We start from the raw sequence: 20,000 nt of genomic DNA, 5'->3' as shown, positions 1-20,000 counted from the left end.
TAGTAGTAGTAGTTAGTGTAGTAGTAGTAGTAGTAGTAGTAGTAGTAGTAGTAGTAGTAGTTGTATGTAGTAGTAGTAGTGTAGTAGTAGTAGTAGTAAGTAGTAGTATGTAGTAGTAGTGTAGTAGTAGTAGTAGTAGTAGTAGTAGTAAGTAGTAGTAGTGTAGTAGTAGTAGTAGTAGTAGTAGTAGTAGTATAGTAGTAGTAGTAAGTAGTAGTAGTAGTAGTAGTAGTAAGTAGTAGTATTTAGTAGTTAGTAGTAGTAGTAGTTTAGTAGTAGTAGTAGTAGTAGTAGTAGTAGTAGTAGTAGTAGTGGTAGTATTTGTATTGTAGTGGTTGTCGTACAGTATTCTATCACTAACTTTTAAACTCCTGAAAAAGTACAAATAACCTAAGCGCCTAAGCATTTATAGATAGAATGCGCTTGGCCAAGGAGTTCACAACATTGCCATCCGGAAGTATAACGGACCAACACACAAACTCTGTGTAACCATGAACTTTTATAGTCGGGTTAATACAGTTTAGTGAGAACAACTCACAAACGCGGATGGCAAAAACCATAACAAAGGCCTGAGTGACGTCATCTGCATACTATCTATAGATAGTTCGAAGATGACGTCACTCGGGTCTTTGTTATTTTTTTTTATTTATTTTTGCCATCCGCGTTTATGAGTAATGCTCTCTGAACTGTATTAACCCGACTATAAACGTTCATGGATACACAGTTTTGTGTGTTGGGCCGTGAAAATTCCCGATGGCAATGTTATGAGTTTCTTAGAATTAAGCCATGTCTACAGTCAAGAATTACCTATCCTACTCTGTTTTATTTTATTTTTTTTCCTTCTCCACAGATGTTTTACCATTAAAGTGGCCAAATTCCATGCCCCTACTTCTTTGCCGTGGATTATTATTACTTATTTGGTGAGTACTTTTGTAACACATTGCTTTTGTACACGAGATGTTCTGGATATATCTACAGTTAATAATAAAAATGAGCTCTTTTTCTTTATGTCTTTTTAAAACCCAAATCCACTCAGCTTTGTGTTTGGTTAGCTGGTATAGTTTTGGGGATTTAATACATAATATATTTATTGGCGTCTAGTGGTATGACACTCTCTTTCGGATCAGAAGGTCCTAGGTTCGAGCCTCGCTCGGCGCATAGTTGAGTCCTTGGAAAAGACTCATTACTCACATTCTCTCATGTGTAAAATGAGTACCCGGCCGTTAACAGCCTTGTCTCTGTCCGAAAAAAAAATTTGTAATATCGCTCAACAGGCGTCCTGTCCCGTCCTAAATGCTAAGTGTTGCTGTTGGCCAGAGACCCCTTTGCGCTTTGAGCAGATTTAGTGGATATCGCGCTATATAAAAGCTCATTTTTTATTTTTAGTAAAGAGTTGAATCTGCCAGATCGACGCTATCAGAACCGGGATAAACGCCTGTTCCATGAGTATTACTGTTGTGAAAGACTGAGTTCTGAGTTACAGGATGACAGTAGTGGAATTTATTTTGTCTGTCAATCCACGTGATGCCTCGACTGCTTTCATCCATTCTGGTGAAAAACAGTACTGGAGTCCTTCAGAACCGTAAGGCTCATCGAGCTGGAGTTTATCCCGGTTTCTTCAGCGTGAAACGGACAATGGCAATTGCTTGCTTCCCTTTGGATAGGACGCTAGTTATTGCAAAGTCCTTTCCGCTAGATCTAACAGAACTAATCTACCCAATCATTTCTGGATGGACAGGGGAAGGGGGGGGGGGGGGAGGAGGGGGGCGGGGGGTCAGAAGAAATTTCGACTTAACCGGGGATTAATCTAGGTCCCGTTGTGTGTGAAGCGAGCGCTCTAACAACTGATTTATCGGGACCCCCCCCCCCCCCCAAAGCCCACCCCTTCTCCATTCTGGTGGAATGACAGATGATTTACCTTCAATGATTAAAACGAAGCTTAAATGTCATTACTACTTGTTTTGTCTGTTTTGTTTTGTTTTTTCAAGTAAAACGGGGTGAAGAAAATACCAAAAAAAAAAAAAACCCAACAAAACAAGATCATCGGATTCAAACCTGCGACAACTTAACCTGTAGGCTATCGACTCGGCTACTGTACCATTCATCCATTCATAGGCGTGTCTCGTTTAGTTCTCGTCTCATATCTAACGTGCATCTGGACGCCATGACACTTTCATACTTTTCTATACGATGGTGACCTGGTTTCCCTCACTGACACCTCCAGTTTATCGTCTATGTGTTAGTTTGTTTGTAAATAGTTTTAGCTCCCGTGGACAGAGTTATATCCCTTTATACTTCCGTTGTTTGAAAAACACGTTTTTTTCACATTTTGGCCAGAAATTCTATAGATAGAATGCGTTTGGCCAAGGAGTTCACAACATTGCCATCCGGAAGTATAACGGACCAACACACAAACTCTGTGTAACCATGAACTTTTATAGTCTGGTTAATACAGTTTAGTGAGAACAACTCACAAACGCGGATGGCAAAAACAATAACAAAGGCCTGAGTGACGTCATCTGCATACTATCTATAAACGTTCAAGGTTACACATAGTTTTGTGTGTTGGTCCGTTATACTTCCTGATGGCAATGGTGTGAGCTTCTTAGCCAAGTGAATACTAATAATACCTAAAATTTAAAATAACCCTCAACTTCTCAAAAACTTTAAAATTTACGACTGTATAAGAAAAAAAAAAAAAGACAAACTGGGTGTATTTTGAATCGATCAAACTTTGAAGTAAATGTTTGTTTTGTTTTTATTTTGTTTTATTTTTTTTTTTTTTTATTTTTTATTTTTTTTTGTTGTTGCCAAAATGCAAACTTTTGAAAATGTCTTTTATCAGAGATTAGATGTATATTCGGCACCGCCTACACATGCCACAAGGAATTCTAACGACAACGACGGCGCTGCCATGCCAAACTGTGACAAAACATTTATTTTACATTTTGGCCAGAAAAAAATTCCAATAATTCAAAAATTGATAAATTTTGGTCATTCCCTCTTGCCAAAAAGTTTTATACTTGAATAACAAGTAAATCACATTTAATAACACTTTGATTAGAGTCTTAATTTCCCGAAATATTGACAAGTGAAAGGTCATCTTAGGTCATCAATATATTTTTTAATAAATATTTTTGGCGAGAATTTTTAAAAAGTGTTTTGTTAGTGTAATACTCACAACGACCAGAGCCTGATGGTACCTGCCTGGCATCATTACATGGAAAGGCTGTTTGCTTTTTTTCCCCTTCTTCTTCTCCTAGACGATGGTACAAGTACAAGTACCATTATAAGATGGTACAGAGAGAGATGGAGTGACTTTGTTAATCCGTGAAGGAAATTACATTTGTGGAAAAATGGACATGGCCTCTTCCATCACATGATATTAGCATCAATTTCGGGGACATGATTTCATGTTAAACTACTAGACTCATAGACATACAAATAATATAATGAGATAGTATGCGTTTGGCTAAGAGGCCATCAGGAAATATAATGGACCGACATACATTAGCAATGACTATGAAAACTGTTTTTTTCTCTTTTTGAGGAAAAGTTTTGTCTAAAATCAAAGCCCTATCTCCACTGAGTAAAAATGTTTTTGAATTTTGAAAATCCATTCATAAATAAACAAGTTATGCAGTTTAAAAGGTGTCATTTTATTTGGATGACCCGCAAAGAGGAAAAAAACGCGAAAATATGGGACGCTTTTTCGGCATTTTTTTTCGACCTTTGGTTGTATCTTGCGTAATAAATGGATTAAAAGATTGAAACTTGAAGAGCAAATTAGGATCGTGTTTTGTAAAATACGGGAAAAGTACTCGTCATATTCATATGAAATTTTACTACCAAAAAGAAGAAATGATCATGTATTACCTTGTCAGCGACAAAACCTCCACGCCCGGTAGTTTTAGAAATATTTTACTCCAAAGAGTAAAAATCTATTTTTAACGGTCTTCTGGTAATCGCACAAGTTTTGTCGCTTGACATAATCTAGAATGACCTTTTTTCTAACTGTGTGCCAACTTTCAGTCATATTCATCGATAAACAGCTTCGTAATTAATTTTTTAAAATAGCATGTACGGAACGGTTTCGTTCCATATTTTGACGCGAATCCGGGCACTTCGTGAGCGAAAAAGAGGCCCAAAGATTTGTGCGGGATAGTCATTGCTACATACATAACAATGTGTAACCTTGAACGTTTATAATAGCCTGATACTGACGTCAAAATGCCAGTCTTTTGCCACAAAAGAAAACAAATCGTGAGTTGTATTCAATAGTTCAACCAATGAAATAACTTGTTTCCATGAGCTCTACTCACTACAATTCACTAGACGCTGTACAAACCCTAAAAACTCACGAGGCGGTGCAAAAACCAAATAATGACGTCGAACTGCCAGTCCTTTTGGATTTCAGTATCAGGCTATAAATTAACGATGATTACGTACTGACCAAAAAATGACGTCAAAATGCCAATCTTTGGACTCAAAAGAAAACAAATTATGAATTGTATTCAATAGATAGTATGCAGATGACGTCACTCAGGTCTTTGTTATTGTTTTTGCCATCCGCGTTTGTGAGTTGTTCTCACTAAACTGTATTAACCGGACTATAAAAGTTCATGGTTACACAGAGTTTGTGTGTTGGTCCGTTATACTTCCGGATGGCAATGTTGTGAACTCCTTGGCCAAGCGCATTCTATCTATATGTTTGTCCGAGCACGTGTGAATGTGTGTCACCAATTTTGGTCAAAAATCTACTGGTTAATAGATTTAATCAGTTTGATTTCAGCTGTGGATAGAGAAAACCGTACAAATTAAAAATAGGGATGTTTGTAATGTTTTTACAGTAATTAATATCTTTAAAAGTCGTCTTCAATCTGCTTTGATTTCGCAATTTAATTTTTTTCAGTGAAAACTGTTTGAGAGACTGAAACATTGTTACTAGACTAGTTGTCATATTATTTCGTTTGAAGTTTTTAAATTGACTGTTCCGTCATATTTTATCACTCTACTTACTTCACGCCTTTAAAGGCTCAAAAATTGGTATTTACTATCAATTTAATTATAAAGTCACTTTTCGGGGTCCAATTCACACCGACATAACACCGTTTCCAGACGATGGGTCATATTTTATGTTGACAAAACCCGAAACTTCCACATAATCTGTCTTCTTAAATTGAATCAAATCTTTTATTCCTTTTTATTGTTATAATTTCTAACCAAATATAAAAAGTTTGCAATTAACCAATCTGACAACACTTGAGCGGTCCAAACTTGTGTTTCCCATCGATGCCTGGCTGTTGACCTTTGACATTAGGAAATAAATAGCAATTCAACTCTATACAAGGTCGACCTCGACCTTTTCAACTAAATTGAAATCGCCTCAAAGGCATTGCAAAATCATCACCAGTTTTTGATCTCGTTTTTATCATCAACGCCATCAACAGATTGCCATAAACAAAAATAACAAATATGTTGTTGGTTATCATTAGATTATTCATCTTTTTTTTTAAATTGAGATTTTATTTAGCGCAATATCCACTAAACGTGCGCAAAGCGCTTTACAAGGGATCACTGACCAACAGCAGCAGTCATCATGTAGGACGGGACATGACATGACGCCTTTTAGGCGATAATAAAATTATGTCGGCCAGGTACCTACTCATTTTACACCTGAGTAGGGTGAGGGAATGTGAGTAAAAGACCTTTTCCGAGGACTCAACTATGCGCTGAGTGAGGCTTGAACCCAGGACCTTCCTTCCGATCCGAAAGCAAGTGTCATACCACTAGACCACATGGCCGTACAAGTATTATAGTATTTTTATACTTTCGGATTTCTTCCAATTTTTTCCATTTTTTAAACATTATTTTCGTCACCTCAGACCAAAAACAATTTGAAATTTCCAAAAAAGGGAAAGCTTTTTTTTAAAAAAAAAAATCCATTATACATCTTTTTTTAAAGAGAAAAGAAGAAGAAAAAAAAAAAACAACAGAAAAAACATAAAACCTTGTGTTTTGTTTATGGACCAATAGGCAGACAGTGTTTACGTGCCCTCGAGACATCTTGCAGAAAGGGGAGCTAACCCAGAAAACAAAAGAGAAACCGGAAAGAAGAAGAAGAAGAAGAAGAAGAAGAAGAAGAAGAAGAAGAAGAAGAAGAAGAAGAGACAGTGAAAAAATGTATTATAATAATATATTAAAAAGAGAAAAATACAGAAAGAATGGCACTGGGCAAGACACAGATCGATTTATGTGACGAGATGAATTATCACAGTTACCTCCCCTTGTCCCCAACCCTTTGGTGTGATGACACCATTGGGTCACCGTGGATGACACGACGGAAAAAAACGTTTTGTATAGAGAGTAGTTTCTATTTATCTAGTAATAGTTATTATGGACTCAAAGCAAAGATGACAAATAGAATTTATAATGGGGCAGTAGTAAGTAAATTGATGCTGTGGGTTTAGGTAAAATACTCACAACATCCGCCAGTCGGATAAAATATCATTCAGGCCTTTAAGAATTAGAATTCCCTCCCCCTCCCCCTTCCCCCCCCCCCCCCCAAACAGTAAGAATAATGCACCAAACATCACTATTTTTAGATCTAGAGCTAGATTAAAACATTATAGGGAATGAGATTAGCGGAAGAGTAGCGTCCCTTGATTGGACGTCGCCGGCGGAGAAGTTAGAGAGTGAACGTCAATATGGTTTTTGCGCATGACGTTCTCTCTGTAAGGTGACGTCCAATCGAGGGACGCTACTCTTCCGCTAATCTCATTCCCTATTTGTTTTTATAAAGAAATATCTGGCACATTGCCTTAATTTATTGTATTATGTATCTCAGCTTTCTTTGAATATGTCGATTGATAGTGAGTATGGTATTAGATCATTGTCACATTTAATGCTGGAAAACTAACTTCGCAGCGGTTGTGTGTGTGTGTGTTGGACCTCAGGTAGTCAGGAAGAGAGGGCTCTAATAATAACTAAGGTTAAAGACGATCTTTTTTGGGATCGTAGATAGTTCATACGGTTGAGTCACGCTCTCCCCGGCCAGGCGGAGTTGTCGTACCAGTTAGGTCGCAGGTTCGAACCCCCATCGCCCCCGCTAAATTTATATTCTCTATTGTCTTCTGGCACGTTCCTACTCATATCATCTCTGTTGTTATCATTTTATTGACTCATTCAGGCGCCTCTAGGTTTGGTTTCACTATCTACATCATTTACACTGTGCTGGAAAGAACACCATCACCATCATCATCATCATCATCATCATCATCATCATCATCATCATCATCATCATCATCATCATCATCTCATCATCATCATCGTTGTTATTATATTATTATTATTATTATTATTATTATTATTATTATTATTATTATTATTATTATTATTATTATTATTATTATTATTATTATTATTATTATTATATTATTTTATTTTTATTGAGGAAGGCATAATTTTGTTTTTTGTTTTGTGGGGGTTTTTTAGTACTACGGACCGGACCAGACTGTCCGAGCCCGTGTTTACAGTTATGTATAATGTAGATGTGTTATGGACCAGACTGTCCGAGCCCGTGTTTACAGTTATGTATAATGTAGATGTGTTATGGACCAGACTGTCCGAGCCCGTGTTTACAGTTATGTATAATGTAGATGTGTTATGGACCAGACTGTCCAAGCCCGTGTTTACAGTTATGTATAATGTAGATGTGTTATGGATCAGACTGTCCGAGCCCGTGTTTACAGTTATGTATAATGTAGATGTGTTATGGACCAGACTGTCCGAGCCCGTGTTTACAGTTATGTATAATGTAGATGTGTTATGGACCAGACTGTCCGAGCCCGTATTTACAGTTATGTATAATGTAGATGTGTTATGGACCAGACTGTCCAAGCCCGTGTTTACAGTTATGTATAATGTAGATGTGTTATGGACCAGACTGTCCGAGCCCGTGTTTACAGTTATGTATAATGTAGATGTGTTATGGACCAGACTGTCCGAGCCCGTGTTTACAGTTATGTATAATGTAGATGTGTTATGGACCAGACTGTCCGAGCCCGTGTTTACAGTTATGTATAATGTAGATGTGTTATGGACCAGACTGTCCGAGCCCGTGTTTACAGTTATGTATAATGTAGATGTGTTATGGACCAGACTGTCCGAGCCCGTGTTTACAGTTATGTATAATGTAGATGTGTTATGGACCAGACTGTCCGAGCCCGTGTTTACAGTTATGTATAATGTAGATGTGTTATGGACCAGACTGTCCGAGCCCGTGTTTACAGTTATGTATAATGTAGATGTGTTATGGACCAGACTGTCCGAGCCCGTGTTTACAGTTATGTATAATGTAGATGTGTTATGGACCAGACTGTCCGTGCCCGTGTTTACAGTTATGTATAATGTAGATGTGTTATGGACCAGACTGTCCGAGCCCGTGTTTACAGTTATGTATAATGTAGATGTGTTATGGACCAGACTGTCCAAGCCCGGGTTTACAGTTATGTATAATGTAGATGTGTTATGGACCAGACTGTCCGAGCCCGGGTTTACAGTTATGTATAATGTAGATGTGTTATGGACCAGACTGTCCGTGCCCGGGTTTACAGTTATGTATAATGTAAATGTGCTATGGACCAGACTGTCCGTGCCCGGGTTTACAGTTATGTATAATGTAGATGTGTTATGGACCAGACCGTCCGAGCCCGGGTTTACAGTTATGTATAATGTAGATGTGTTATGGACCAGACTGTCCGAGCGCCCGGGTTTACAGTTATGTATAATGTAAATGTGTTATGGACCAGACTGTCCAAGCGCGGGTTTACAGTTATGTATAATGTAGATGTGTTATGGACCAGACTGTCCGAGCCCGGGTTTACAGTTATGTATAATGTAGATGTGTTATGGACCAGACTGTCCGAGCCCGGGTTTACAGTTATGTATAATGTAAATGTGTTATGGACCAGACTGTCCGAGCCCTGGTTTACAGTTATGTATAATGTAGATGTGTTATGGACCAGACTGTCCGTGCCCGGGTTTACAGTTATGTATAATGTAAATGTGTTATGGACCAGACTGTCCGTGCCCGGGTTTACAGTTATGTATAATGTAAATGTGTTATGGACCAGACTGTCCGAGCCCGGGTTTACAGTTATGTATAATGTAGATGTGTTATGGACCAGACTGTCTGTCACAAAACGCTTGTTGCCCGTGCTAGGTGAGCAATGATGCTTGTTTCCTGTTATGTTACCTTTGCGTGACCGGTTATTTCGCCTTAAGTATTCAGTGTTGCTTTTTTTGTTTGATTTCTTTTGTTGGAAAAACACCGTTGATGAATATTAAATAGTCACCTTAATGACATTAGGATAGAGTGGCGCCGTTATGGGAGATAGAGAGATAGCGTGGCAGGGAGACTAGTCCCGTGACTATTGAGTAAAAAAGTTTCTTTAGTCCCGTAACTATTGTATAAGAAAGTTTTCTTAAAAGTCCCGGAAACCGGGTAGTTCGTTATCGGACTTTGGTGGAAACCTGACACTTTTGAGAATTGACTAAATAATAGAATGTCTTGACTGATCCTGAGTTATGTTAATTTATTGTCTATGACCATGGGTTGGGTAGACGAAGTTTTAATATATAGAAGAGAGTTTTACCAATTTTAGTCAGTCCATCACGATAGCCTGAACAGAGCAGAGACATGCTAGGTCCTCTCTGAGACTCACACAAGTCATTCCATTTTGTAGAAATTCACTTGGCTTGGGAATTAATATTAACTTTGTATATTAACCGCCAGTGAAATTTCGTTATTTGACGGCTCTATTAATGGTGTGTTTCCATTAATTAATTGTGATTTTAATGATAGTTTATGCTATAAGTTTTATGAGATTTATGATGTAAGATCATCAGCAGTGAATTTCCATGTGTACTATTATTGTGTATTTCTTCAGAATACAAATATTAAGATATTTTAATATCATGCTTGAAGTTTAAGGATAAAAGATGTAAAGATTGATTAAAGAATAAAAGTTATCTACACTTACTTAATCTCTGTCGTAAATAAATATTGAAATATTAATTTTGAGATAATTAAGAGTAATCGTCAATCTCTCTAGATTGAAATGATGTGCTAAGATAAGTCTCACTTATGAATAAGTATGGCACATGATTAAGTGTGAATATAGGATTATTGTATTAATCATGTATCTCTTTCTATACAGAATAGAGTCGGTTAGCCCCGGCTATAAACCAGACGTGATACCAGTAACATTTGTTTGTTATCTTGAAAACATTTTGGTTCCATATTTATCGAGAAAACAATTTAATAAAAAAACATTTCCAACCTGGACTTAAATTAAAGTGAAATTAACAATTGAAAGAACTTGTGACAGAAAAGTGAACTGTGAACATGTTTGGACTCCTATAGATATAATAATACCGAAAGACATCGATAATGTGGTCAAGAATATCATCTTCACCTTCATCATCATTTACCATTCATTGCATGTCTGCGTATTAAGTAAGGTAAGGGGCCCCAACCTGTAGATTATTATTTGCATCATCACCATCATGCATCACCATCATTTTTGATATTTTGATATTTGATATATGTTGTCACACTTTTAATTTGAATATTATTCTTTTCTTTCCTTTTATTTTTTCTTTAGATTTGTAATAAACAGTTATAAAATTATAATTCAATTGTCTTGCGATGTGCATTTAGTTTTATGTGTCGTGTGGAACCACCTTTAATGTCTCAAACCTGGGGTAAATAGCCACCGTACTCTGGCTTTGGGATCGTCACGTAGGTCAGTACCTTTGCCTGCACCTACATTGTGACATATTTTGGTGGCAGCGGTGGGATGGTTCCTCCTTCACAGACTGGCACTTTGACAATTTTAATATATTTTATATCTGAACTAATCATCATATGTTATAAGTTCATATAAAGTTGATTCAAAGAAATTAATTTCGTTTGAAAAGTAGTTAAAGATTGGGCCGGGCTAACGTAATTTTTAAAAACGGATACTGATATAAACGTCAGAGTAATTTCAAGGCTGTAATTGATTGTTGTAACATTGTTACTGGATGGACTCACACCATTAGGTGTTTTACATGAGAGAGGGGTAGATAGACCCATAACATTATAGATCACGTTTATCACGGAGGTACTTGATTGTGGCAACCAGGGTCAGTCTAGGACTTTGTTCAATTGTCATCCGATTGAAAGTGATGGGACCCTAGAATCCGATCCAAGGGATGGGGTCAGAAAAAGTTGTTTAAAGCGTTTTAACGTGCGATAAGGTGCCGGCAATTTTTATTCTTATCGTATGGTTGGAAGCTTTCACTTTTGATTGTTAATTTGCTACAAAAGCAATAACATAATTACTGTTGCGGGCTACGAGCTAATTGTAATTGAGAGTCTAAGGGACTGCTCAATATGGTAATTTTGTAAATGTTGACATGTACTTTACAATTTTAAGAATATTGTGTTACGGGCTCTAAGCCGATGTTTGTTGAAAGTCATTTGGGCTTCGCAATTTAATGTGAGTGGTAAATCGATCAGGATTTACATTTTGTTAACAGTTAAAACGAGAGGCATAAGCGTCATTGGGTAGTGAGCTAAATGCGAATTATCGTTGAGTGTGAAACTCGTGCAAGTACCCTGTTATCACTGATTTAATTTTGTCGACATCGGTAGAAAGGATAATTTAACGCTACGTTGCAGTCTTATACTTTTGTTGATAAAATCGGTTGTGCTTAAAGTTAAGCCGGGCACAGTGGATGAGCATAGCGTTTAACCACTGGGGCGTGACCACAGTAAGATTTCGTGTATGAGAGGCACGAATAGTCGAGTTATTATAAAAAGAAGGTCGTGTTGATAAATATTGGATGAAATTGTCTCAAGTATTGACATTGAAATATTAATGAAATTAAGAATCGAGGCGTTGTCATATTGAATGTATCTTATTTGCAGTTCGCAATAATATATAATTTTTGTTACATACTGCTCTTTGGCTTAAAAGTCATATCAGCTTGCAGAAATTTGGTTGTATTCACTTTGCGGTGGTTTTTTATTGCGGTGTTGTCATCTGCGCTATTGTGTTGACCTATTGAAGCATTCTAGCTGTTTTCATTGTCATTGATTTAATTGTCTTATCGATAACTAAGTAACAAAAATATTTAATCATGTCTGATGTGGAGAAGTTGATTAAAGTAGGAGAAAAGCTTGGATTTTCTGGCCAAGAGTTAAATGATTGGGTGACAAGACAGTTGGCAGACCAAGATAGGGTGCGCCAAGAAGAGTTGGAGAAGTTGAAACTGGAGAGGGAGAAACTGCGACAGCAACAGCAACTTGTAGAAACGGAGCTGGAATTACAGAGATTAAGAGCGGATCGTGATGACAGCTCGCCATCTCCTAGGTCTCCCTCAGTGTCAGAAAGTATTCGTCACACAAGACCAGCGCCAGTCAAGAGTCCCAGGCTTCCATGCTTCAATGACAAGTCAGACATGATTGACAGTTACCTGCTAAGATTTGAGAGATATGCGACGGTTAATGAATGGCCAGAGACGGACTGGGCTATTCATCTCTCCGCCTTGCTACAAGGAAAAGCATTGGAAGTTTATACGAGACTTGATGAAGATGAGGCGATGAATTATCAGAAAGTTAGGGATGCTCTGCTGAAGCGTTATAACTTGACGAAAGATGGCTTTCAAGAAAAGTTCAGGAAGAGTAGGCCAGAGGCAGGAGAAAGCATTGGTCAGTTTAGAACACGAATCCAGTCCTATCTTGAGAAATGGATACAGTTGTCAGAGAAGGATAAGAATTTGTCTACCGATCTGATTGACTTATTCATGATGGAACAGCTGATGAATTCGTGTAACAAGGACTTGCTCATGTTTGTTAAAGAAAGAAAGCCTAGCACAGCCGATGATTTGGTGGATCAGATAGAAAAGTATGTTTGTGCTCACGGTGCAGCAGGGGCTTATGTGAAGTCTAGTTTCGATAGGAAAGCAGAACAACCTCCAGTCACCACGCAATATGCTGTCAACAGGACACCACTGACAAACAAGGACAGACCATCACAACAATTACAATGTCATCACTGCAGGATATTTGGTCACAAAGCTCGGGACTGCAGGTCTCAGCGTGCGCTAGCTATTGGTAGTGGATGTAAGTTTTGTGGATTAAAAAATCATCATGAAAATGATTGTTGGCTACAACAAAGGATGGCGAGGGACAAAGTCAGGAGCACTGAAGCCCAGAAGAATCCGCAGATTCAGAAGAAATCGCAACCAAACTGTGCAAGTTATAACATAACAGATCCCAATCACTGTATAACCACAATTTGCGAAGGATACGTGGAAGCGCAAAAGATGCCAACTCGGAAAGGCTATCTAAATGGCGAAAAGGTGACGGTCCTACGCGACAGTGGCTGCAGCACTGTTGTTATAAAGAAGGGTTTGAGCAAAATTGCACCAGGAAAGAGTATTATATGAAAATCAGCCTAGCAGATGGAACGTCCGTACAAGCACCATTGACAAAGGCTTACCTCGACTGTCCTTACTATACAGGAGAAATTGAAGCCGTCGAGATGGAATCCCCTTTGTATGATGTAATCTTGGGTAATATCCCAGGTGCTAAGTGTCCGGGTATTAAATGTGATGAGCAAATGATGGCTGTGGAGACACGAAGTCAGAAGCAGAAAGTAATCAAAGCATTGCGGACTCCAGCATCACTAGATATCGGGGTCACTGTTAAGGACCTAATCGACAAACAGGAAAAGGATGAGACTCTAACAGTTTGCAGAAAGTTGGCGGAAAACTGCGAACGCAGACACAGTGGTCGAAACAACACTACGTGGTTTGGTTTCGATAAAGGTGTACTTTGCCGCTTTTTCCAGTCACCAACAAAATACCATGGAGATGTATGTAGGCAGGTAGTTGTTCCAGAGGAACAGATGAGAGAGACAGTAATGAGGCTGGCCCACGAGAGCATCATGGCTGGTCATCTCGCATCTAAGAAAACGAGTGATAGGATCTTGTTAGAGTTCTATTGGCCTAATCTTTGGGATGACGTGAATAGATTCTGTCGATCATGTGACACGTGCCAAAGGAGCGCACCCAAGGGTCAGACAACCAAAGTGCCGCTATCAAAGGTGCCTCTTATTGATGAGCCATTTAGTCGTGTTGCAGTGGACATCATTGGGCCCGTCATACCATCTTCAGACAGAGGAAATCGGTACATCCTTACTCTAATGGATTATTGCACACGATTTCCAGAGGCGGTGCCATTAAAGTCAATAGACACTGAACACGTGGCTGAGGCATTAGTCGATATTTTTAGCCGTACTGGAGTGCCAAAGGAAATGCTACATGACAATGGAACTCAGTTTACCTCTGACATGATGAATGAAGTTTGTCGCCTTCTCTCCATGAAACAGCTCACCACATCACCGTACCATCCGCAATGTAATGGTTTAGTTGAGAGGATGAATGGAACTCTCAAAGGAATGTTAAAGCGACTCGCCAATGACAGACCAAAAGACTGGGACAGATACATCAACGCCGCTCTCTTCGCGTATAGAGAGGTACCGCAGGAGTCTCTTGGATTTTCGCCATTTGAACTTCTATACGCACGACCTGTGAGGGGCCCTATGACAATACTCCGAGAACTTTGGACAGGTAACATCACGGATGAGGAAGTAAAGACAACCTATCAATACGTGGTGGACCTGCGCGCAAAGATGGAGAAGGTTATTGAGGTCGCCCACGACAACCTGAGAAAAGCCTCGGTACGATACAAATCGCACTTCGACCGGAAGGCTAAAGCAAGAACGTTTGACAAAGGAGAAAAAGTGTTGCTCCTTTTGCCTACGAAAACGAACAAGCTTCAACTGAAGTGGATGGGACCATTTACGGTCATCAAAAGGATAGGCGACAACAATTACACCATTGATATGGGTAAATATCAGAAGACCTATCATGCCAATATGCTGAAAAAGTATTGGGAACGGGAGTCTCCTGAATCGCCTACACAAGACATCGGAATACTTGGAGTAGCTACAGCTACAGTGATTGATGAGCTGGAGGACGCTGAAGACCAGTTCGATTATTGCGTACCGAGAATAGAGATACCGGCTCTTACACCAACGGAAACTTCTGGCAAGAGAACAGAATTACAGTGTCGTGGAGAAGGAATGCTTAGCTCTCGTATGGTCTGTGAAGACTTTGAGCTCATATCTAATTGGAAGAGAGTTCATTGTGGAGACGGATCATGCTCCACTATTATATCTGAATAGGGCAAAATCGGAAAATGGTAGACTAATGAGATGGGCTCTGTTGCTCAATCAGTTTAGATTTAATCTAAGAGCTGTAAAAGGTTCAGAAAATCATGGTCCAGACTTCCTTTCTAGAGTCTGATCAAGCGGTTTTGTTAAAGATGGACCAAAGTCAGATGGACTTAGTTCTTGAAGAGGGAGAGAATGTCACAAAACGCTTGTTGCCCGTGCTAGGTGAGCAATGATGCTTGTTTCCTGTTATGTTACCTTTGCGTGTCCGGTTATTTCGCCTTAATATTCAGTGTTGCTTTTTTTGTTTGATTTCTTTTGTTGGAAAAACACCGTTGATGAATATTAAATAGTCACCTTAATGACATTAGGATAGAGTGGCGCCGTTATGGGAGATAGAGAGATAGCGTGGCAGGGAGACTAGTCCCGTGACTATTGAGTAAAAAGTTTCTTTAGTCCCGTAACTATTGTATAAGAAAGTTTTCTTAAAAGTCCCGGAAACCGGGTAGTTCGTTATCGGACTTTGGTGGAAACCTGACACTTTTGAGAATTGACTAAATAATAGAATGTCTTGACTGATCCTGAGTTATGTTAATTTATTGTCTATGACCATGGGTTGGGTAGACGAAGTTTTAATATATAGAAGAGAGTTTTACCAATTTTAGTCAGTCCATCACGATAGCCTGAACAGAGCAGAGACATGCTAGGTCCTCTCTGAGACTCACACAAGTCATTCCATTTTGTAGAAATTCACTTGGCTTGGGAATTAATATTAACTTTGTATATTAACCGCCAGTGAAATTTCGTTATTTGACGGCTCTATTAATGGTGTGTTTCCATTAATTAATTGTGATTTTAATGATAGTTTATGCTATAAGTTTTATGAGATTTATGATGTAAGATCATCAGCAGTGAATTTCCATGTGTACTATTATTGTGTATTTCTTCAGAATACAAATATTAAGATATTTTAATATCATGCTTGAAGTTTAAGGATAAAAGATGTAAAGATTGATTAAAGAATAAAAGTTATCTACACTTACTTAATCTCTGTCGTAAATAAATATTGAAATATTAATTTTGAGATAATTAAGAGTAATCGTCAATCTCTCTAGATTGAAATGATGTGCTAAGATAAGTCTCACTTATGAATAAGTATGGCACATGATTAAGTGTGAATATAGGATTATTGTATTAATCATGTATCTCTTTCTATACAGAATAGAGTCGGTTAGCCCCGGCTATAAACCAGACGTGATACCAGTAACATTTGTTTGTTATCTTGAAAACATTTTGGTTCCATATTTATCGAGAAAACAATTTAATAAAAAAACATTTCCAACCTGGACTTAAATTAAAGTGAAATTAACAATTGAAAGAACTTGTGACAGAAAAGTGAACTGTGAACATGTTTGGACTCCTATAGATATAATAATACCGAAAGACATCGATAATGTGGTCAAGAATATCATCTTCACCTTCATCATCATTTACCATTCATTGCATGTCTGCGTATTAAGTAAGGTAAGGGGCCCCAACCTGTAGATTATTATTTGCATCATCACCATCATGCATCACCATCATTTTTGATATTTTGATATTTGATATATGTTGTCACACTTTTAATTTGAATATTATTCTTTCTTTCCTTTTATTTTTTCTTTAGATTTGTAATAAACAGTTATAAAATTATAATTCAATTGTCTTGCGATGTGCATTTAGTTTTATGTGTCGTGTGGAACCACCTTTAATGTCTCAAACCTGGGGTAAATAGCCACCGTACTCTGGCTTTGGGATCGTCACGTAGGTCAGTACCTTTGCCTGCACCTACATTGTGACACTGTCCGTGCCCGGGTTGACAGTTATGTATAATGTAAATGTGTTATGGACCAGACTGTCCGTGCCCGGGTTTACAGTTATGTATAATGTAGATGTGTTATGGACCAGACTGTCCGAGCCCGGGTTTACAGTTATGTATAATGTAAATGTGTTATGGACCAGACTGTCCGAGCCCGGGTTTACAGTTATGTATAATGTAGATGTGTTATGGACCAGACTGTCCGAGCCCGGGTTTACAGTTATGTATAATGTAAATGTGTTATGGACCAGACTGTCCAAGCCCGGGTTTACAGTTATGTATAATGTAGATGTGTTATGGACCAGACTGTCCGTGCCCGGGTTTACAGTTATGTATAATGTAGATGTGTTATGGACCAGACTGTCCGAGCCCGGGTTTACAGTTATGTATAATGTAGATGTGTTATAGGCCAGACTGTCCAAGCCCGGGTTTACAGTTATGTATAATGTAGATGTGTTATGGACCAGACTGTCCGAGCCCGGGTTTACAGTTATGTATAATGTAGATGTGTTATGGACCAGACTGTCCAAGCCCAGGTTTACAGTTATGTATAATGTAGATGTGTTATGGACCAGACTGTCCGTGCCCGGGTTTACAGTTATGTATAATGTAGATGTGTTATGGACCAGACTGTCCGAGCCCGGGTTTACAGTTATGTATAATGTAAATGTGTTATGGACCAGACTGTCCGAGCCCGGGTTTACAGTTATGTATAATGTAAATGTGTTATGGACCAGACTGTCCGATCCCGGGTTTACAGTAATGTATAATGTAAATGTGTTATGGACCAGACTGTCCAAGCCCGGGTTTACAGTTATGTATAATGTAGATGTGTTATGGACCAGACTGTCCGAGCCCGGGTTTACAGTTATGTATAATGTAGATGTGTTATGGACCAGACTGTCCGAGCCCGGGTTTACAGTTATGTATAATGTAGATGTGTTATGGACCAGACTATCCTAGCCCGGGTTTACAGTTATGTATAATGTAGATGTGTTATGGACCAGACTGTCCAAGCCCGGGTTTACAGTTATGTATAATGTAGATGTGTTATGGACCAGACTGTCCGAGCCCGGGTTTACAGTTATGTATAATGTAGATGTGTTATGGACCAGACTGTCCGAGCCCGGGTTTACAGTTATGTATAATGTAGATGTGTTATGGGCCAGACTGTCCGAGCCCGGGTTTACAGTTATGTATAATGTAGATGTGTTATGGACCAGACAATCCGTGCCCAGGTTTACAGTTATGTATAATGTAGATGTGTTATGGGCCAGACTGTCCGAGCCCGGGTTTACAGTCATGTATAATGTAGATGTGTTATGGACCAGACTGTCCGAGCCCGGGTTTACAGTTATGTATAATGTAGATGTGTTATGGACCAGACTGTCCGAGCCCGGGTTACAGTTATGTATAATGTAGATGTGTTATGGACCAGACTGTCCGAGCCCGGGTTTACAGTTATGTATAATGTAGATGTGTTATGGGCCAGACTGTCCGAGCCCGGGTTTACAGTTATGTATAATGTAAATGTGTTATGGGCCAGACTGTCCGAGCCCGGGTTTACAGTTATGTATAATGTAAATGTGTTATGGACCAGACTGTCCGAGCCCGGTTTACAGTTATGTATAATGTAGATGTGTTATGGACCAGACTGTCCGAGCCCGGGTTTACAGTTATGTATAATGTAGATGTGTTATGGACCAGACTGTCCGAGCCCGGGTTTACAGTTATGTATAATGTAGATGTGTTATGGGCCAGACTGTCAGAGCCAGGGTTTACAGTTATGTATAATGTAGATGTGTTATGGGGCAGACGAGATCAATCTCAATAATGGGGACAGATGATGATGAAAAGGCATTTCTAGTCCAGGAAGAAACACTTTGATGGCCATTTGATTGCTGGTTTATCGGGGCCACTGAGGAGATCAATGAAGAAATCAATATCCCTCCTCCTCCTCCTCCTCCTCTTCTTCTTCTTCTTCTTCTTCTTCTTCTTCTTCTTCTTCTTCTTCTTCTTCTTCTTCTTCTTCTTCTTCTTCTTCTTCTTCTCTCTTCTTCTTTTCTTTCTTCTTCTCTTCCTTCTTCCTCTCCTTTTCCTCCTCCTTCTACTCCTCCTCCTCTTCTCCCCTCCCCTCCCCCTTCTCCTCCTCTTGATAAGACGGAGATCAATGAGAAAATCAAAATATTTTGTGTGTGACCAATCCTCTCTAAACGGTAAAACGGTGGTATTATTACCCTCCTATTTTTTCTTCCCTCTCCTCCTCCCCCTCTTTTCCCCTCTCTTCCTCCTCCTCCTCATCCTCCTCTTCCTCTTCTTCTTCTTCTTCTTTTTCTTCTTCTTCTTCCTTCTTTCCCTTTCCTCCTCCTCCTCTTCTTCCCTCTTCTCCTCCTCTCTCCTCTCTCTCTTTTTTTCCTCTCTACACTTCCTCCCTTTTTCCCTTTCTCTCCTCCTCCTCCTCCTCCTCTTCTCTCCTCCTCCCCTCCTTCCTCCTCTTCCTTCTCCTCTTCTCTTCTCCTTCTCTCTTCTTCTTCTTCTTCTTCTTCCTTCTCTCTCTTCTCTTCCTTCTTCTTCTTCCTTCTTCCCCTCTTTTCCTCACCTTGCCTCCTCCTCCTCTTCTCCCCTCCCCTCCCCCTTCTCCTCCTCCTCTTCCTTCTTCACTTCTTCTTCTCCCCCTCTTCCTCCTCTTCTCCTCTCATCCTTCTCCACTTCTCCTCCTCCTCCTCCTCCTCTTCCTCCTTCTCCACTTCTTCTCCTCCTCCTCTCATCACACCACACCACTCATCCACCCTCTCTCCTCCTCCTCTCTCTCCCCTCACTCCTCCACACCCCTCTCTCCTCTTCTTCTCTTC

The 20,000-nt window shown here is 39.2% G+C and overlaps 1 protein-coding gene and 1 long non-coding RNA gene across 2 annotated transcripts in view; both read left to right on the top strand.

Moving 5' to 3' along the window:
* The window catches only part of LOC144977647 (uncharacterized), a 439,534-nt gene that overhangs the window by 197,891 nt on the left and 221,643 nt on the right, over nt 1–20,000 (top strand). The window contains exon 3 of the mRNA XM_078923066.1: nt 851–920. The gene's annotated coding sequence lies outside the window, so the exon portion shown is untranslated. The remainder of the gene's footprint in view (nt 1–850; nt 921–20,000) is intronic.
* LOC144976290 (uncharacterized) lies at nt 15,745–16,985 on the top strand. Its single transcript, XR_013646084.1, has 2 exons — nt 15,745–16,118; nt 16,511–16,985. It is a non-coding gene; the product is annotated as an uncharacterized LOC144976290 (long non-coding RNA).

Source organism: Berghia stephanieae, chromosome 7, assembly GCF_034508935.2.
Source record: "Berghia stephanieae isolate SIO BIC M18660-M18661 chromosome 7, UCSD_Bste_1.3, whole genome shotgun sequence".
In the NCBI taxonomy this organism is placed as follows: Eukaryota; Metazoa; Mollusca; class Gastropoda; order Nudibranchia; family Aeolidiidae; genus Berghia; species Berghia stephanieae.
This window is presented reverse-complemented; position numbering and strand designations above follow the sequence as displayed.